The sequence below is a fragment of the Pseudorca crassidens genome, chromosome 7 (assembly GCF_039906515.1).
Source record: "Pseudorca crassidens isolate mPseCra1 chromosome 7, mPseCra1.hap1, whole genome shotgun sequence".
Lineage (NCBI taxonomy): Eukaryota > Metazoa > Chordata > Mammalia > Artiodactyla > Delphinidae > Pseudorca > Pseudorca crassidens.
In genome coordinates, this window is record NC_090302.1 from 67,652,380 (window position 1) to 67,671,932 (window position 19,553).

Genomic DNA, 19,553 nt, shown 5'->3' on the forward strand with positions numbered 1-19,553 from the left:
AGGAGTACGCTCCCGTAGATGATCTGTTACTAGATGTGGGCTGTCAAGACTTTTCTTCCTCGTGGAGAGGTGTATGTCACATGGAGATAAGTAGGTTGGACATGAGAAGCAGCAGGACTAGAAAGCTGACTAAGGGCACAAGCAACGTGTTTGTGATGGTGGATTCTCCCTGAGTTTTTGATACTTATTCTGAATAATGCTATTTTTCTTCCTTAGATCAGCAGGCAACTTTTGAGAGGGCAAATTACATCATTTGAATAATGAATAATCATTTTTAACGTAAAATGAGAGTTCCACATTTGAGTTTTAAAGAACAGCAGAGAATAATTTTAAAAACACATATTAGGGCTTCCCTGGTGGCGCAGTGGTTGGGAGTCCGCCTGCCGATGCAGGGGACACGGGTTCGTGCCCCGGTCCGGGAAGATACCACATGCCGCGGAGCGGCTGGGCCCGTGAGCCATGGCCGCTGAGCCTGCGCGTCCGGAGCCTGTGCTCCACAACGGGAGAGGCCACGACAGTGAGAGGCCCGTGTACCACAGGAAAAAAACAAAACAAAACAAAAACACATATTAGCATCCACTTCCTTTTTCATTTCTTCAACTTCCATAGCTGTATTTGTTGTTGTAATTAATAGTAATAAGAACTGCTCCTATTAGTGAATTCTGGGAGCTATACCTTCTTACGGTGAATCTTCACAACAGCTTTCGGAGGTGTGATTTGATTGGTACCATTTTACAGAAGAAGAAACCAAGGCATAAGATGGGCAGTAACATGGGCAAGGTCAATAAGTAACAGAGCTTGTACTCAAATTCAGATCCACTGGGCTCCAAAGCAGTTACACTACCCCATCCCGTCCCAGACTATACCACACTATACTATACTGCGCTTCACAATGTAGTGTGGTTAGGTCCATATAAAGCTTGCTCAGTGGTAGAACAGGGGATGCAAACACATGCGACTTTGTCCATGTACAGATAGAAGGAGACCATAGGAAGAGCTGAAGTTAAAGTCATCAACAACAACAAAAAACATCATAACATACGTTTATTTGTATGTATGTGTGTCTTTACTCCACTGCATCTGTGTGCTCCTTCTGTTCATTAGTTATGTCTGTTGCTTTCCTACCTCCTATTCTTTTTTGGTTGTGGTAAAATAAACATAACATAAAATTGAGCATTTTAACTGTTTTTAGTTATACAGTTCACTGACATTAAGTACATATACATTATTGTGTAACCATCACCATCATCCAGCTCTAGAACCTTTTCATCTTCCCAAACTGAAACTTCATACCCATTAAACAATAACTCCTCCTCTCAGCCCCTGATAACTACCTTTCTACTTTCTGTCTCTCTGAATTGGACTGTTTTGGGTACCTCATATAATTGGAATCATACAACAATTGTCGTTTTGTGTCTTGTTTATTTCACTTAGCATAATGTTTTCAAGGTTCATCTCTGTTGTATAATGTGTCAAAATTTCATTCCCTTTTTTTTTTTAACATCTTTATTGGAGTATGATTGCTTAACAATGGTATGTTAGTTTCTGCTGTATAACAAAGAGAATCAGGTATACATATACCTATGTCCCCATATCCCCTCCCTCTTGCGCCTCCTTCCCACCCTCCCTATCCCACCCCTCTAGGTGGTCACAAAGCACCGAGCTGATCTCCCTGTGCTATGCGGCTGCTTCCCACTAGGTATCTATTTTACATTTGGTAGTGTATATATGTCCAGGCCACTCTCTCACTTCCTCCCAGCTTACCCTTCCCCTTCCCGGTGTCCTCAAGTCCATTCTCTACGTCTGTCTTTATTCCTGTCCTGCCCCTAGGTCCTTCAGAACAATTTTTTTTAAGATTCCATATATATATGTTAGCATACAGTGTTTGATTTTCTCTTTCTGACTTACTTCACTCTGTATGACAGACTCTAGGTCCATCCACCTCACTACAAATAACTCAATTTCGTTTCTTTTTATGGCGGAGTAATATTCCATTGTATATGTGTGCCACATCTTCTTTATCCATTCATCTGTTGATGGATACTTAGGTTGCTTCCATGTCCTGGCTGTTGTAAATAGAGCTGCAGTGAACATTGTGGTACATGACTCTTTTTAAATTATGGTTTTCTCAGGGTATATGCCCGGTAGTGGGATTGCTGGGTCATATGGTAGTTCTATTTTTAGTTTTTTGAGGAACCTCCATACTGTTCTCCATAGTGGCTGTATCCATTTACATTCCCACCAATAGTGCAAAAGGGTTCCCTTTTCTCCACACCCTCTCCAGCATTTATAGTTTGTAGATTTTTTGATGATGGCCATTCTGACTGGTGTGAGGTGATACCTCATTGTAGTTTTGATTTGGATTTTTCTAATGATTAGTGATGTTGAGCATCCTTTCATGTGTTTGTTGGCAATCTGTATATCTTCTTTGGAGAAATGTCTATTTAGGTCTTCTGCCCATTTTTGGATTGGGTGTTTTGTTTTTTTGATATTGAGCTGCTTGAGCTGCTTGTATGTTTTGGAGATTAATCCTTTGTCAGTTGCTTCATTTGCAAATATTTTCTCCCATTCTGACGGTTGTCTGCTCGTCCTATTTTTTGTTTCCTTTGCTGTGCAAAAGCTTTAAAGTTTGATTAGGTCCCATTTGTTTATTTTTGTTTTTATTTCCATTTCTCTAGGAGGTGGGTCAAAAGGATCTTGCTGTGATTTATGTCACAGAGTGTTCTGCCTGTATTTTCCTCTAAGAGTTTTATATTGTCTGACCTTACATTTAGGTCTTTAATCCATTTTGAATATATTTTTGTTTATGGTGTTGGGAGTGTTCTAATTTCATTCTTTTACATGTAGCTGTCCAGTTTTCCCAGCACCACTTATTGAAGAGACTGTCTTTTCTCCATTGTATATTCTTGCCTTCTTTATCAAAAGTAAGGTGGCCACAGGTGCATGGGTTTATCTCTGGGCCTTCTGTCCTGTACCATTGATCTATATTTCTGTTTTTGTGCCAGTATCATACTGTCTTGATTACTGTAGCTTTGTAGTATAGTCTGTAGTCCAGGAACCTGATTCCTCCAGCTCCATTTTTCTTTGTCAAGATTGCTTTGGCTCTTCCGGGTCTTTTGTGTTTCCATACAGATTGTGAAATTTTTTTGTTCTAGTTCTGTGAAAAATGCCATTAGTAGTTGGATAGGGATGGCATTGAATCTGTAGATTGCTTTGGGTAGTATAGTCATTTTCACAGTGTTGATTCTTCCAATCCAAGAACATGGTATATCTCTCCATCTGTTTGTATCACCTTTCATTTCTTTCATCAGTGTCTTATAGTTTTCTGCATACAGGTCTTTTGTCTCCTTAAGTAGGTTTATTCCTAGGTATTTTATTCTTTTTGTTGTGATGGTAAATGGGAGTGTTTCCTTAATTTCTCTTTCAGATTTTTCATCATTAGTGCATAGGAATGCAAGAGATTTTTGTGCATTAATTTTGTATCCTGCTACTCTACCAAATTCATTGATTAGCTCTAGCAGTTTTCTGGTAGCATCTTAAGGCTTCTCTCTGTATAGTATCATGACATCTGCAAACAGTGACAGCTTTACTTCTTATTTTCTGATTTGGATTCCTTTTATTTCTTTTTCTTCTCTGATTGCTGTGGCTAGAACTTCCAAAACCATGTTGAATAATAGTGGTGAGAGTGGGCATCCTTGTGTTGTTCCTGATCTTAGTGCAAATGGTTTCAGTTTTTCCATTGAGAATGATGTTGGCTGTGGGTTTGTCATATATGGCCTTTATTACGTTGAGGTAAGTTCCCTCTATGCCTGCTTTCTGGAGGGTTTTTATTATAAATGGGTGTTGAATTTCGTTGAAAGCTTTTTTAGCATCTACTGAGATGATCATATGGTTTTAATTCTTCAGTTTGTTAATATGGTGTATCACATTGATTGATTTGCATATATTGAAGAATCCTTGCATTCCTGGGATAAACCCCACTTGATCATGGTATATGATCCTCTTAATGTGCTGTTGGATTCTGTTTGCTAGTATTTTGTTGAGGATTTTTGCATCTATGTTCATCAGTGATATTGGCCTGTAGTTTTCTTTTTTTGTGACATCTTTGTCTGGTTTTGGTATCAGGGTGATGGTGGCCTTGTAGAATGAGTTTGTGAGCGTTCCTCCCTCTGCTATGTTTTGGAATAGTTTGAGAAGGGAAGGTGTTAGCTCGTCTCTAAATGTTTGATAGAATTCACCTGTGAAGCCATCTGGTTCTGGGCTTTTGTTTGTTGGAAGATTTTTAATCACAGTCTTAATTTCAGTGCTTGTGATTGGTCTGTTTATATTTTCTGTATCTTTCTCGTTCAGTCTTGGCAGGTTGTGCATTTCTAATAATTTGTCCGTTTCTTCCAGGTTGTCCATTTTATTGGCATAGAGTTGCTTGTAGTAATCTCTCATGATCCTTTGTATTTCTGCAGTGTCAGTTGTTACTTCTCCTTTTTCATTTCTAATTCTATTAATTTGAGTTTCTCCCTTTTTTCTTGATGAGTCTGACTAATAGTTTATCGATTTTTTTTTTTATCTTCTCAAAGAGCCAGCTTTTAGTTTTATGATCTTTGCTCTTGTTTCCTTCATTTCTTTCTCATTTATTTCTGATCTGCTCTTTATGATTTGTTTCCTTCTGCTAACTTTGGGGTTTTTTGTTCTTCTTTCTCTAATTGCTTTAGGTGTAAGTTTAGGTTGTTTATTTGAGATGTTTCTTGTTTCTTGAGGTAGGATTGTATTGCTATAAACTTCCCACTTAGAACTGCTTTTGCTGCATCCCATGGGTTTTGGGTCGTCGTGTTTTCATTGTCATTTGTTTCTAGGTAGGTTTTGATTTCCCCTTTGATTTCTTCAGTGATTTCTTGGTTATTTAGTAGCGTATTGTTTAGCCTCCACGTGTTTGTATTTTTTTCCTGTAATTGACATCTGGTCTCATAGCGTTGTTGTCGGAAAAGATACTTGATACGATTTCAATTTTCTTAAATTTACCAAGGCTTGATTTGTAACCCAAGATACAATCTATCCTGGAGAATGGTCTGTGAGCACTTGAGAAGTGTATTCTCTTGTTTTTGGATGGAATGTCCTATAAATATCAATTAAGTCCATGTTGTTTAATGTATCATTTAAAGCTTGTGCTTCCTTATTTATTTTCAGTTTGGATGATCTGTTCATTGGTGAACGTGGGGTGTTAAAGTCCCCTACTATGATTGTGTTACTGTCAATTTCCCCTTTTATGGCTGTTCACTTTTGCCTTATGTACTGAGGAGCTCCTATGTTGGGTGCATAAATATTTACAGTTGTTATATCTTCTTGGATTGAACCCTTGATCATTATGTAGTGTCCTTCTTTGTTGCTTGTAATTGTCTTTATTTTAAAGTCATTTTGTCTGCTATGAGAATTGCTGCTCCAGCTTTCTTTTGCTTTCCATTTGCATGGAATATCTTTTTCCATCCCCTCACTTTCAGTCTGGATGTGTCCCTAGGCCTGAAGGGGTCTCTTGTCAACAGCATATATATGGGTCTTGTTTCTGTATCCATTCAGCCAGTCTGTGTCTTTTGATTGGAGCATTTACCATTTACATTTAAGGTAGTCATCGATATGTATGTTCCTATTACCATTTTCTTAATTGTTTTAGGTTTGTTATTGTAGGTCTTTCCTTGTGTTGTGTTTCCTGCATAGAGAAGTTCCTTTAGCACTTGTTGTAAAACTCGTTTGGTGGTGCTGAATTCTCTTAGCTTCTGCTTGTCTGTAAAGCTTTTAATTTCTCCATCAAATGTGAATGAGATCCTTGTCCGGTAGAGTAATCTTCTTTGTAGGTTTTTCCCTTTCATCACTTTAAATATGTCCTGCCAGTCCCTTCGGGCTTGCTGAGTTTCTGCTGAAAGATCAGCTGTTAACCTTATGGGGATTCCCTTGTATGTTATTTGTTGTTTTTCCCTTGGTGCTTTTAATATTTCTTCTTTGTATTTAATTTTTGGTAGTTTGATTAGTATGTGTCTTGGCGTGTTTCCCCTTGAATTTATCCTGTATGGGACTCTCTGCACTTCCTGGACTTGATTATTTCCTTTCCGCTATTAGGGAAGTTTTCATCTATGATCTCTTCATATATTTTCTCAGTCCCTTTCTTTTTTTTCTTCCTCTTCTGAGACTCGTATAATTCGAATGTTGGTGCATTTAATGTTGTCCCAGAGGTCTCTGACACTGTCCTCAATTCTTTTCATTCTGTTTTCTTTTTTTTTTTTTTTTGTGGTACGCAGGCCTCTCACTGTTGTGGCCTCTCCGGTTGTGGAGCACAGGCTTCAGATGCACAGGCTCAGCGGCCATGGCTCACAGGCCTAGCCGCTCCGCAGCATGTGGGATCTTCCCAGACCGGGGCACGAACCCGTGTCCCCTGCATCGGCAGGCGGACTCTCAACCACTGTGCCACCAGGGAAGCCCCATTCTTTTTTCTTTATTCTGCTCTGCCATAGTTATTTCCACTATTTTCTCTTACAGCTCACTTATCCATTCGTCTGCCTCAGTTATTCTGCTATTGATTCCTTGTAACGAATTTTTCATTTCATTGTGTTGTTCATCCTTGTTTGCTCTTTAGTTCTTCTAGGTCTTGTTAAGCATTTCTTGTATTTTCTCCATTCTATTTCCAAGATTTTGGATCATCTTTACTATCATTATTCTGAATTCTTTCTCAAGTAGGCTACCTATTTCCTCTTCATTTGTTTGGTCTGGTGGGTTTTTATCTTGCTCCTTCACCTGCTGCATGTTTCTCTGTCTTCTCATTTTCCTTAACTTACTGTGTTTGGGGTCTCCTTTTTGCAGGCTGCATGTTCATAGTTCCCGTTGTTTTTGGTGTCAGCCCCCAGTGGCTATGGTTGGTTCAGTGAGTTGTGTAGGCTTCCTGGTGGAGGGGACTGTGCCTATGTTCTGGTGGATGAGGCTGGATCTTGTCTTTCTAGTGGGCAGGACCACGTCTGGTGGTTTGTTTTGGGGTGTCTGTGACCTTTTTATGATTTTAGGCAGCCTCTCTGCTAGTGGGTGGAGCTGTGTTCCTGTCTTGCTAGTTGTTTGATATAGGGTGTCCAGCACTGTAGCTTGCTGGTCGTTGAGTGGAGCTGGCTCTTAGTGTTGAGATGGAGATCTCTGAGAGAGCTTTTTCCATTTGATTTTATGTGGATCCAAGAGGTCTCTGGTAGACCAATGTCCTGAACTCAGCTATCCCACCTCAGAGGCACATGCCTGACCCTGTCAGCCACACGGCCAGGTACATGGGGAGTTTCTTGCCTTATGGGAAATCTGAGGTCTTCTGCCCACGTTCAGTAGGTGTTCTGTAGGAGTTTTTCCACATGTATATGTATTTGTGGGGAGGGAGGTGTTCTCCATGTCTTACTTCTCTGCCATCTTGAAGGTCTTCTCCTGTAGATTTTTTTTTTTTCTTTTTGTGGTATGTGGGCCTCTCACTGTTGTGGCCTCTCCCGTTTTGGACCACAGGCTCCGGACGCGCAGGCTCAGCAGCCATGGCTCACGGGCCCAGCCGCTCCATGGCACGTGGGATCCTCCCAGACCAGGGCACAAACCCATGTCCCCCACATCGGCAGGCAGACTCTCAACCACTGCACCACCAGGGAAGCCCCCAGATGGATTTTTTTATGATGGTCATTTTGACCTGTGTGAGGTTATACCTTGTTGTTTTGATTTGCATTTCTCTAGTAATTAGTGATGTTGAGCATCTTTTCATGTGTCTGTTGGTCATCTACATTTCTTCTTTGGAGAAATGTCCATTTAGATCTTCTGCCCATTTTTTGATTGGGTTGTTGTTTTCTTGTTATTGAGTTATATGAGCTGTTTGTATATTTTGGAAATTAAGCCCTTGTCGGGGCTTAATTAAGCCCTTCCATTTTGCTTATGGTTTCCTTTGCTGTGCAAAAACTTGTAAGTTTGATTAAGTCCCATTTGTTTATTTTGCTTTTATTTCTATTGCTTTGGGAGACTGACCTAAGAAAACACCAGTACAATTTATGTCAGAGAATGTTCTCTTCTAGGAGTTTTATGGTGTCCTGTCTTATATTTAAGTCTTTAATCCATTTTGAGTTTATTTTTGTGTATGGTATGAGGTAGTGTTCTAACTTTATTGATTTACAGGTAGCTGTCCAGTTTTCCCAATACCGCTTGCCAAAGAGATTGTCTTTTCTCCATTGTATATTCTTTCCTTCTTTGTTGAGGATTAATTGACTATAGGTGTGTGGGTTTATTTCTGGACTCTCTATTCTGTTCCATCGATCCATATGTCTTGTTTCTCTGCCAATACCACCCTACTGTTTTGATTACTGTAGCTTTGTAGTATTGTCTGAAGTCTAGGAGAGTTATGCCTCCAGCTTTATTCTTTTTCCTCAGGATTGCTTTGGCAATTCTGGGTGTTTTATGGTTTCGCATAAATTTTAGGATTATTTGTTCTAGTTCTGTGAAAAATGCCATGCATAATTTGATAGGCATCACATTATATCTGTAGACTACTTTGGATAGTATGGACATTTTAACAATATTAACCCTTCCAATCCAAGAATTGGCATATCTTTTCATTTCTTTAAATCATCTGTAATTTCCTATACCAGTGTTTTATGGTTCTCAGCATATAAGTCTTTCACTTCCTTGGTCAGGTTTATTCCTAAGTATCTTATTTTTTTTTGATGCAATTTTAAAAGGGATTGTTTTTTTTTACTTTCCCTTTCTGATATTTCATTATTAATGTAAAGAAATGCAACAGATTTCTGTATGTTAATCTTGTATCCTGCTACCTTGTTGAATTCATTTATCAGTTTTAGTAGTGTTTGGAGTATTTAGGGTTTTCTATATATAGTATCATGACATCTGCATACAGTGAAATTTTACCTCTTCCCTTCTAATTTGGATACCTTTTATTTCTGTTTCTTGTCTGATTGCTGTGGCTAGGACTTCCAGTACTATATTGAATAGAAGTGGTGAGAGTGAGTATACTTGTCTTGTTCCAGATTTTAGCAGGAAGGCTTTCAGATATTCACTGTTGAGTATTATGTTGGCTATGGGTTTGTCATAAATAGTTTCTATTATGTTGAGATATGTTCTCTCTATACCCACTTTGGTGAGAGTTTTTATCATGAATGAATGTTGGATTTTATCAAATGCTTTTTCTGCATCTATTGAGATGATCTTGTGTTTTTTTATCTTTTTTGTTGTTGTTGATATGGTGTATCACATTGATTGATTTGCATATGTTGAACCATCCTTGTGACCCTGGGATGAGTCCAACTTGATCATGATGTATGATCCTTTTTATGTGTTGTTGGATTCAGTTTGTTAATATTTTGTTGAGGATTTTTGCATCTATATTCATCAAAGATCTTGGCCTGTAGTTCTCTTTTTTGGTAATGTCTTTGTCTGGTTTTGGTATCAGGGTGATGGTGGCTTCGTAGAATGACTTTGGGAGTGTTCCTTCCTCTTCAATCTTGTGGAAGAGTTTGAGAAGGATTGGATAAGTTCTTCTTTGTATGTTTGGTGGAATTCCCAAGTAAAGCCATCCAGTCCTGGACGTTTGTTGGCAGGGAGTTTTTTAAATTACAGATTCTGTTTCACTTCTAGTGATCAGTCTGTTCAAATTATTTATTTCTTCTTGAAAAAAAATGTTAAGAGTTTATTTGAGCATTTATTGATTAAGAATCAAGTAGCTTCAAACCATATGTGGTTTGGAGTGCTCCACCAATAGGAGCCAAGGGAAAGACTATGGAAAAAGTGCAGGAGCAAAGAAAGGAAATTATTTGATTGGCTACAGTTTAAAGCCTAGTTGGCTATGATTGGTTGTCCTTAGCGTTTTGATTTTGTAAGGTTGAGGCATTTACTTTCTTAGAGTTTGGTTTGCCTACATAGTCTGCCACAGAAGTAGAGCCACCTCAGCCTAATGGCCTCTTTGTTTAATTAATTTAACAGCATATACCACATTTTGTTCATCTGTTGATGGACACTTGGGTTGTTTCCACCTTTTGCCTGTTGTGAATAAGGCTGCTGTGAACATGGGCCTGAAAACATTGGTTCAAGTCGTTGCTTTCACTTCTTTTACATATATACCCAGAACTGGAATTGCTGGATCATATGGTAATTATATGTTTAGTTTTTTGAATAATCTCCATACTGCTTTCCACCACACTGCACCATTTTTCATTCTCACCAGCTCTGCCTCCTACTCTTACATCTATACTTCAGCTTCTAAAGCCCTCTAAAGCGCAGCTGTGACTTTTTCAACCTTTTATCCTTTAACAGCTCCTACAATACTGTTCCTATAAAAAGTGTTGAGTACGGGACTTGCTCATTGTGATGGAGATCAGGATGCTGAACCGTTGAAACAATTGAAACAATTTCCAAATGTTTGGGCATGGAATTCCTCTAGCCCTTATTCTTCTCTACGTTTTTTCCTTCTGCTGCTCCCAAGCTCAAAGAAGAACCATGAAAATAGTGAGATGCTGTCTTGAAAGAAGGAAATAAAAGTCTAGCTGTGCCTCTTTGCATACCAATGAGGTGTTGCAGTGTGGCAGTCTGCGATGGATGGGGGTGTTGATTTATGATAGTGAGTACCTGTTTGGCAGACTGAACCCACATCTGCAATTGAAATGACTGCTTACAAAATGGAACCTTTTCTTCTTAACATCTAATTAGACCCAAAGGTTAGCATTGTTGTTGAGAAATTAATTGTGTCTAAAACAAAGTGCTAATCCCATTGCAAAAGAAATTATCACTTGTAGAACAATCAGATAAGCACATGGTCCAGGAATATAAGCTTCACAGTGTATACATTTTTTTTTTCTTTTTTGGCCCTGCCGCACTGCATGCGGGATCCTACTTACCCAGCCAGGGATCGAACCTGTGCCCCCTGCAGTGGAAGCACGGATTCCTAACCACTGGACCACCAGGGAAGTCCCCTGACAGTGTATACATTTTAAAGCAATGCATGATTGTATTCAGCAGTGAGTTCTGCCCTCACTTTAGAAAATTTGAACAGAAATGGGGGAGACCACTTTGAGTTCAGGCCGGGAGACAGAATTGCGCCTTCAGGGATATATGTGAGATGTGAGTTCCTCACGTAACTCTTCCCATCGTCCATATTTTGTACTTGCATCACCTCTGCTATTGTAATCTTGAACATTGTTGGAGCTAAAACTGCCGATTTCCCTGCTTTGGGGAACTATGTGAGGTTCCCAAATAAAAACTAATATGAAAATACTCTGTTCCCATGTTTTCCAAATGTTTTTATTTGACCTTTGACAGAGAAGGTCAGAGGTGAGTGTAAGATGCTTCCATATTGGAACGTATTCTTGCCTCATGCCTTGGTCCTTGACCCAGGCTGGCTGGGGAAGCAGAGGCAGGTACTATTTGTGTGAACCGAGGGTTCAAGTCAGTTGCTATAGAATCAACAGTGTGTCATTCTGGGTGTCCCCCTGCTTCCTGACACTGTGGGGTGCAAATCAAAAGTTCACGTGGAGGTCATCCTCGCTGGCCATTGGCAGGGATCCTGAGGTCTCTGCCGAGTTAAGCCGCCCAGATGTAAGCCGCTTTTGGGCTAAGTTCAGTGCGTTTCCACTCTGTCCCTCCTCACCCCTCCCTTCTTCCTTCTCCTTAGTCTTGCCAGCTGCTACTGGAGTTGCTTTTCCCACTGTTTAAGGTAATAACTTACTTAGTGCTGAAGCCAAGCTACAGGCAAGCCTTAAAAATAAATTTGCAGAAGGCTGATTTTCATACTATTGGAGAAAACCTCGGAAGTTTTTGTCTCCCAAGAAACAGCTTTTCAAGAGCTTCTTTCTCCCTCGGGTGCCCTTTGCTGAGTGCTAAGAAACAAACCTAGTGAGCATTATTGATATGCGAGATATATGGTGGGTATATTATTGATGTACAGAGTGGTACAAACATTCCCTTAGAACAGAATATTCTCATGAGTAGCTGCTGCATACATGTAGTGCTTCTCTAGTGTTTTGAATATACACACTGTTGACTTAAAAGTCCTCTGATATATTAAGCGACCTAGAGTAGTAGGAACGATGTGTTAGAAAGAGGTTGAAGCTAACACAATATTGTAAATCAACTATACTTCAATAAAAATTTTTTTTTAATTTTTTAATAAAATAAAAAGAAAGAGATTGAAATCCAAATTCTGCCATTTTCCAGGTAGGTGGCATAGGAAGTTGCTTTGGTTTTGTCATCTGTGCGGTCACAGAGTTTGTTTACAGGCTTCATAAACCCTGCAAAACACCTGACAGTACCTGGCCTATAGTTGGTGCTTCATAAGAATCAAGATCCCTTTCCCCATCATGATTTATTTATTGTTGTGTCTTCTTGACATCAGATTCGATAAGTAGGAATTATCCATTACCACAGTCTGCGATTACCTCATCTCTCACTCTTCAGAATAATGGTGGCTGATGGTATTTATTTTCTACCTTCCTGCCAACTCAGATGCAACTGCCACTCACTAGCCACAGAAAAGGAGGCCTGTGGACTTCAGCCAGGAAGACCATACCTCACTGACACAATCGCTGTCAACTCAGAAAAACCCATGTGTCCTTGCTCTTGACACATTCATAAGAAAGAATTCAAAACTCAAGGTTGGAAATCATCTGAGAACTCAATGCCCAGGTGTTCTGGGGAGCACTGTATTCATAAAAATCCTCATGCTGGGGCTTCCCTGGTGGCGCAGTGGTTGAGAGTCCACCTGCCGATGCAGGGGACACGGGTTCGTGCCCCGGTCCGGGAAGATCCCACTTGCCGCGGAGCAGCTGGGCCCGTGAGCCATGGCCGCTGGGCCTGCGCGTCCGGAGCCTGTGCTCCGCAACGGGAGAGGCCGCAACAGTGAGAGGCCCGCATACCGCAAAACAAAACAAAAAAATCCTCATGCTGATACTAACAAATGTTTTCATCTACTCTTTGATATATATCCCAGTAAGTGATTCCTTGTAACACACCTGCACTTACAGAAAATAGTTCAACTTTAAATAGTGGAATTTTAATGTAGAAAAATGACATGCAGACTAGGTCAAAACCATGCAAAAAATCCATTTGAAATAACACTTGAAAACCTTAAAATCAGCGGTTAAATCATGTTTTTCTAACAAATGTGGTGTTTGAGAGACCCAGACTTGCAGAATTGGGGGATTTTTCTGTTTGGATTCACATAGATGTATTGATAAAGACATATTGCATATTTTTAAAATATAAACCAATTATCTCAAATAACATGCCTTATACACAGTACATGGAGTGGAACTATTACTTGGTTTAGTATAGCCAAATTATGATTGTTGCATGAACCACAAATTTTCTTCTCTTCTTTGCCCATGGTCCACCAGGAAGCAGTAAGGTGAGGGCACTGAGGCAGCTCCTTTGGGTACCTTTAGGAAAATTAGAAGATAGCATATATATAAGCTTTCTGTGTTAACTTTTTTAGGTAGTTTTTTAAAACTACCGAAAAAAACTGATTATGACTATTATACAAACCTGAATTTTAAAGTATTTCTAGATTTCAATGTGAATTTAATTTTAGTTTTGAATTAGACATCTGCTGAGTGTTGAATTCTGTCAGATTTGAAATTTGTAGGTTTCAGCCAGTTTTCTAAACTAGGCCTGCAATTAGGAAAGAAGCCGAATTCATTTTTCTGTATGTGAGTGGGTGGCTAGTGGAATTTTCTTAATCTTTCTGAATGGGAAAAATGTATGCAGTCTTTTTTTTTTTTTCATCTTGGGGCCTTTAAGTGAATTTGTTTTTGTGTAAAATGAAAGAAGCAGCAGTTCATTTTGCCATTGTCAATATTGCAGTGATTCAGCAAAATGTTACTGCTTATCCTAAACCCACAAGTCTAGAGCTTGAAAGCATGGCCAGCATTGATCATTGTCAGCCTTCTTCCAGCCCAATCCAGCAGCTAACCTTCCTTCTGGCTCAGGAAATTTTTTGGCCCATTAAAAATCAGTCAGTCCTCTTTTCTTGTAGGATGTTGTGACTGCTGTCTGATTGGTTTATTGCTAATTCTGATTAATAAGCAATTCAAATTCCCAGTTTCAGGAAGACTACTTTTCCTTTTTTAAAAAAAATTTAACTGATTTGTTTTTGGCTTGCACTTTCAGATTCCAGGTTTCTTCCTCTTTAAAACAAATAGATTTTGAATATTCCCTGTGCCAAGATGGGTTTGCTGAGTACTCACTTTCTTTCATTAATTTCAGCTGTCATAGCAACACATCCATGGGCGTGCAGGCTCCCATGGAGAAAACGGGACTGAGCTATTTCTCCAGCCCCTGAAAATCTATCTTTCCCTAAGACTTCAGATTTTAGAAGAATGACTTTGGGAAATCTCTATTTTGTACTGACATTTACATTTAATGATTGTTACTCGCTTATACACAGTTGAAAGTGGCCCTGAATTAACTCCAGATTAGTGGTCTAGAATAGAGATCTAAGGAAGGATACTTTAAGAATTCTAAGCATTCCCCTCTCATTTGAGTGGGCTGCGGAGATGATTTGCTACCCCACAGCAGTTCCCGAGAGGTTTTGTTCATTGCTAATAGAATCCTTAAAACTCCCAGAGATCATTTCCCTGGCTTGCTGCTTCTTCATTCGCTACTTCACCAGGGTAGAGGAAAGTTAAAAAGGAAAAAAAAAAAAAACATTCTCCAGTGAAGCTCCATCTGTTCTGCCTGATAAAGGAGAGTCTATTTCCGTACAGGATAAGGGTTGTGACCTTCCTTCAAATGTGCTGTTGTCAAATCCAGAGGCACTGCCGTGGACCTGAGCTTTTGCAAACTTGACCCTGTGCCTAGAGCTGTGAGACAAGACTGCGGGTGCTCAAGACACTAAGTCGCCCTTTACAGCTTTACACACATTTTCACACAGAGCAGCAAATACCTCCTATTTGCATAATGACCATGTATCCCCCCAAAGTGACTAGGACACATGGTCTGATAATCACGAGGACTGTAAGACAGATTTGGAAATAGAATTTTTTCAGGAATTCCAGGATATATGGTCAGAGTGGTTATGTGCTTGGCCTCTTTTTATATAAGGTATCACTTCAAATTGTTACAACAATATAAAATAGATCTGATTATCCTCAGGAGAGAACTGAATCACACACCGAAAACATGTGATGTTTACAAGCAGTTGGTAATAAATCGTCACATCCAGGTTGAGTCATTTGTTCCCCCCCACCAAGGTCATGCTGCCTTTTTCATGGTTTAGGGCTGTACAACATGTAGATTCTTGGTTTAAATAATGATGTTCCAGGGTAAGAAATGGCCAGGGAAGTGAAAGCGTGGATAAAAGGCTAAGATGCGACAGTATGGTCTGGTTGGCCTTAAGTGGAATGTTCCAGAGGGAAAAAAATACTTTGTCCAACTGGAAGGCTCATGGTAGAACTGAGTATTGCAACGGCTCTGTTTGTTCTGACAGAATTAAAAAATTATACACATTTTTTCAATAAAAGAAGTTTACTATCCCACCCAAATGTTTTGGGCTAGGACTTACTCCTCTGAGAATAACCTTAGATTAATAACCTTTAGTTTCTCAAGCTGATCTGAAACTTTTCTGCCTTATGTAAGCATTAGGGCCACATGGGACAGAAGTGTGGAGTTATTTTACAGGTGATATTTTTGCATAAACTCCGTTTTGCTCAATTTTCTGAGGCTTTACCTGAGACAGAAATGGCAGTAGAGAGCCCAGGAAAAGAAAAGGAAATAAATATATCATTTGAGAATACCTTTGACTGACTTTGAAGAAGACTAATAGTCCAAAAGCTTCAAATTAGTATAAAGTAATATGTTTGGGGAAGTAACCAGGAATTGACTTGAGAACCAAGGAATGGCACAAGCCCTCCTGACTGGGGATCTGAGACACTTGAGAAATTATAATGGAGGAGAACTATTTGGGGAGACAGATACATCCCTCCTTACTATTCCTTTTTCTATACCTCCAGCCTTGACACACACATATAGCCAGCATGCTACTGCTTTTGGAATATGGACTTCAGGTAACATATCCAGACATATAAATGAGAGCTTTATTGTATGCAGAATTTTGCTGAGTTATGGTCCTAGGTGGAATTTTGAACTCCGTAGAGGTAAATTTCCATTAAAATTTCCAGAGCTATGTGTGTGAGTTCTAGTCATCAGAGCAGAATGGCTACTTTGTGGTGACTTGCTGAACAGGAACATTCCAGTAAGATCCACATTTGTACCAGGGCAGAAGACCAGCTGCTATCCTTTCTTCTCAACAAAGCGTTCTTGTGTTGGAACAAAATCTCTGCACCGTGTGCCCAGCAGCAGAAGGGAGGCTGAGTAGTGATGTCAAAGTATCCCATGACGTCACCACCGTTCACAAAGAATTACAGTTAATGCCATGTGGAGTGAGGCCAAATTCAACACTTTCCCTCTTGGGTACTTCACAGTCTTCTAGACAGAAGCAAGGTCAGAGGTCAGGCCTTTGTATAATTTTGTTTCGCATTCTCCAGACACCCTAATTTTGGAAGCTGGGGAGAGAGAAGACAGCCTGCTAACGAAAAGTCCTCTGACCATATGCTGAGAATGAATTCCAGTGTCTGTATGCACAAAGGTCTATACTAGGTTAATTCTTGGGATTTCTGCTGAAGACTACTAGACACATTTAACTAAAAACAATATGCCACTGTATAGCACAAGGAAATATACTTAATATTTTGTAATAACCTATAAGGGAAAAGAATCTGAAAAAGAATATATATATATATATATATATATATATATAAACTGAATCACTTTGCTGTACACCTGAAACTAACACAACATTATAAATCAATTATACTTCAATTAAAAAATAAAGACAACATGCCAAAAAAAATCCAAATGCTGTTAACCATAAATTTGCAGAAGAATTCGGCCCAGACCTCAAAATAAATAAGAAAGGAGAAATGTAAAATCAGTCCGGTAGCACCTGGAAGATTGAATAAATATTAGAAATAAGAGTTAGTCATTCTCTTTCCCATTTAGGGTGTTTATCCAGTCATTAGATGGATTCGATTCTTCATCACAAGAAAGGCAATACAGCAAAAACTCTTAAAACTGTTTGCAATCTAATCAATTCACTGCCCTTCCTATCAGCTGTCTCATACCCCCAACATCGACAGCCCCCTTTCTTCCATTTACTTTATAATATAAAGAGATAAGTACCACAGAACTGCTCTAGAGGATAAGCAAGCTCTTAGGAGCCCAGGAAAATCTCTCTACCTCAAACAATGAAGAAGGTAGAACTGGCTCCCTTTAAAAGAACACCTGGCCAAAATCTCATTCCAATGAAAACAGGTCCTCCTTTAGCCTTTAACCGCAGAGGAGGTTGATGCCCTGACACTTTGCTGGAGGTGGGGGCGGGTGGGTTGTAGGTAGAGTAGGACAGTGGCTCTGGTCCAGCCAGACAACCAGCCAGAGGGCTTGAGCTCACACAGAGTAATGGCAAGAGTCAGGCCAGGGTCTGTGCAAGCTCACATCCCTCAGGAAGAGCCAAGAATCAGACACTCAGGAGATCAAGTATAAAGTGAGCTTCCGGGTCCAGAGTTGGTGTTAGAGAGAGGGCGTGAAGCCCTGAGCACCATGCCTAGTGGAAAAGAGGTCAGAGGAAGACACTCAAAAATAATAAGCATTCTCAGCTCAAAGCCATTCTGGAGTAGTGGATGAAGACTAGAGACACAGCAGGCAGAGTGACAAGTGGAAGTAAATTCTCAGATTACAGTGCTACAAAATGATACATCTGTAGAGATCTTTTTCTTTTTGACAGAGAGCTGTTTTTGGTCTTTGGAAACTAGCGGCAGAGAATATAAGTGATGGAAGCCGTTATTATGTTCTAGGATAAGACAAGGAGGAAAATTCTTTGAAACCCACAGTCTATGCCTGTCACCTGTGGCCTTACCTATATACTGAATTCATTCATTCATTCATTCAATAAACTTTTATTAGTTGCTCATTATATCATTAGACACTGTGACCTTGTGGTGTTACGTTCTAGTAGGAGATAGAAAATAAGAAACTTATTATAAATAAATAAATTATATTGTATTATAAAATAAGTGCCATAGAATAAATAGAAAAGATGGGACAGGGTAAGAGAACCTGGGTCAGGAGAGGGACACAGGTTTAAATAGTCTGGTCAGGGTAGACATTATTGAGAAGGTGAGGGTTTCCGGTAAAGACTTAAAGATGGCAAGACAACTGCTCTAGAGGTGTCTAAGGTGTTCCAGTCAGAGGCAACAACCAGTGCTGTCCTAAGAGAGAAAGTGCTTGGAATGTTTGAAGAACAGCAAAGGGAGAGAGCCAGAGAGAGATGAGGTCAGAGAAGACCTTTTGTTTTTTAATTGAAGTGTAGCTGACGTACAATGTTGTGTTAACTTCTGCTGTAAAGCAAAGTGATTCAGGTATGCATATATATATATATATATTCTTTTTCATATTCCTTTCCATTGTGGTTTATCACAGGATTTTGAATACAGTTCCCTGTGCTATACAGTAGGACCTTGTTGTTTATCCATCCTGTATATACCAGTGTGCATCAGCTAATCCCAAACACTCAATCCTTCCCTCCCACACTCAACCTCCCCCTTGGCAACCACAAGTCTGTTCTCTATGTCTGTGAGTCTGTTTCTGTTTCGTAGATAGGTTCATTTGTGTCCTATTTTATATTCCACGTATAAGTGATATCATATGGTATTTGTCTTTTTCTGACTTACTTTGCTTAGTATGATAATCTCTAGGTCCATCCATGCACATGGCATTATTGCATTCTTTTTTATGGCTGAGTAATATTCCGTCGTATATATGTACCACATCTTCTTTATCCATTCATCTCTCGATGGACATTTACATTGTTTCCATGTCCTGGCTATTGTAAATAGTGCTGCTATGAACAGTGGGGTACATGTATCTTTTTGAATTAGGGTTTTGTCTGGGTATATGCTCAGGAGTGGGACTGCTGGATTTTATGGTAACTCTATTTTCAGTTTTTTGAGGAACCTCCATACTGTTTCCCATAGTGGCTGGACCAATTTACATTCTCACCAACCATGTAAGAGAATTCCCTTTTCTCCACACCTTCTCCAGCATTAATTGTTTGTAGACTTTTTAATGATGGCCTTTCTGACTGGTGTGAGGTGATACCTCATTGCAGTTTTGATTTGCACTTCTCTAATAATTAGTGATGATGAGCATCTTTTCATGTACCTCTTGGCCATCTGTATGTTGATACAGGACCTTGTGGGCCATTGTAAGGACTCTCATGAGTCTAGAAGGAAACTGAGAAGTCCTACCAGTGATTGGTAAACCCCAGAGGAGAGTGCCACATACGAGGAGTTTCCCTTTCGAAAATCTTTGCCTGGAGGAGTTAATGCCTTCACATAAACTTTTTCCAGATTGTGGTGTATTAGAGTGTAGGAGAGCTACACCTCATCCGTTTAGCCTAATAACCTGTGTGTATTTACCAGTATTTCCCCGTGGCATGTGTGTCTGGCTCC

At 39.6% G+C, this 19,553-nt stretch overlaps 1 protein-coding gene across 3 annotated transcripts in view; it reads left to right on the top strand.

Annotated features, from left to right (window-relative positions):
* ADAMTSL1 (ADAMTS like 1) overlaps nt 1–19,553 on the top strand; it is a 470,685-nt gene that overhangs the window by 120,242 nt on the left and 330,890 nt on the right. The window lies entirely within an intron of this gene.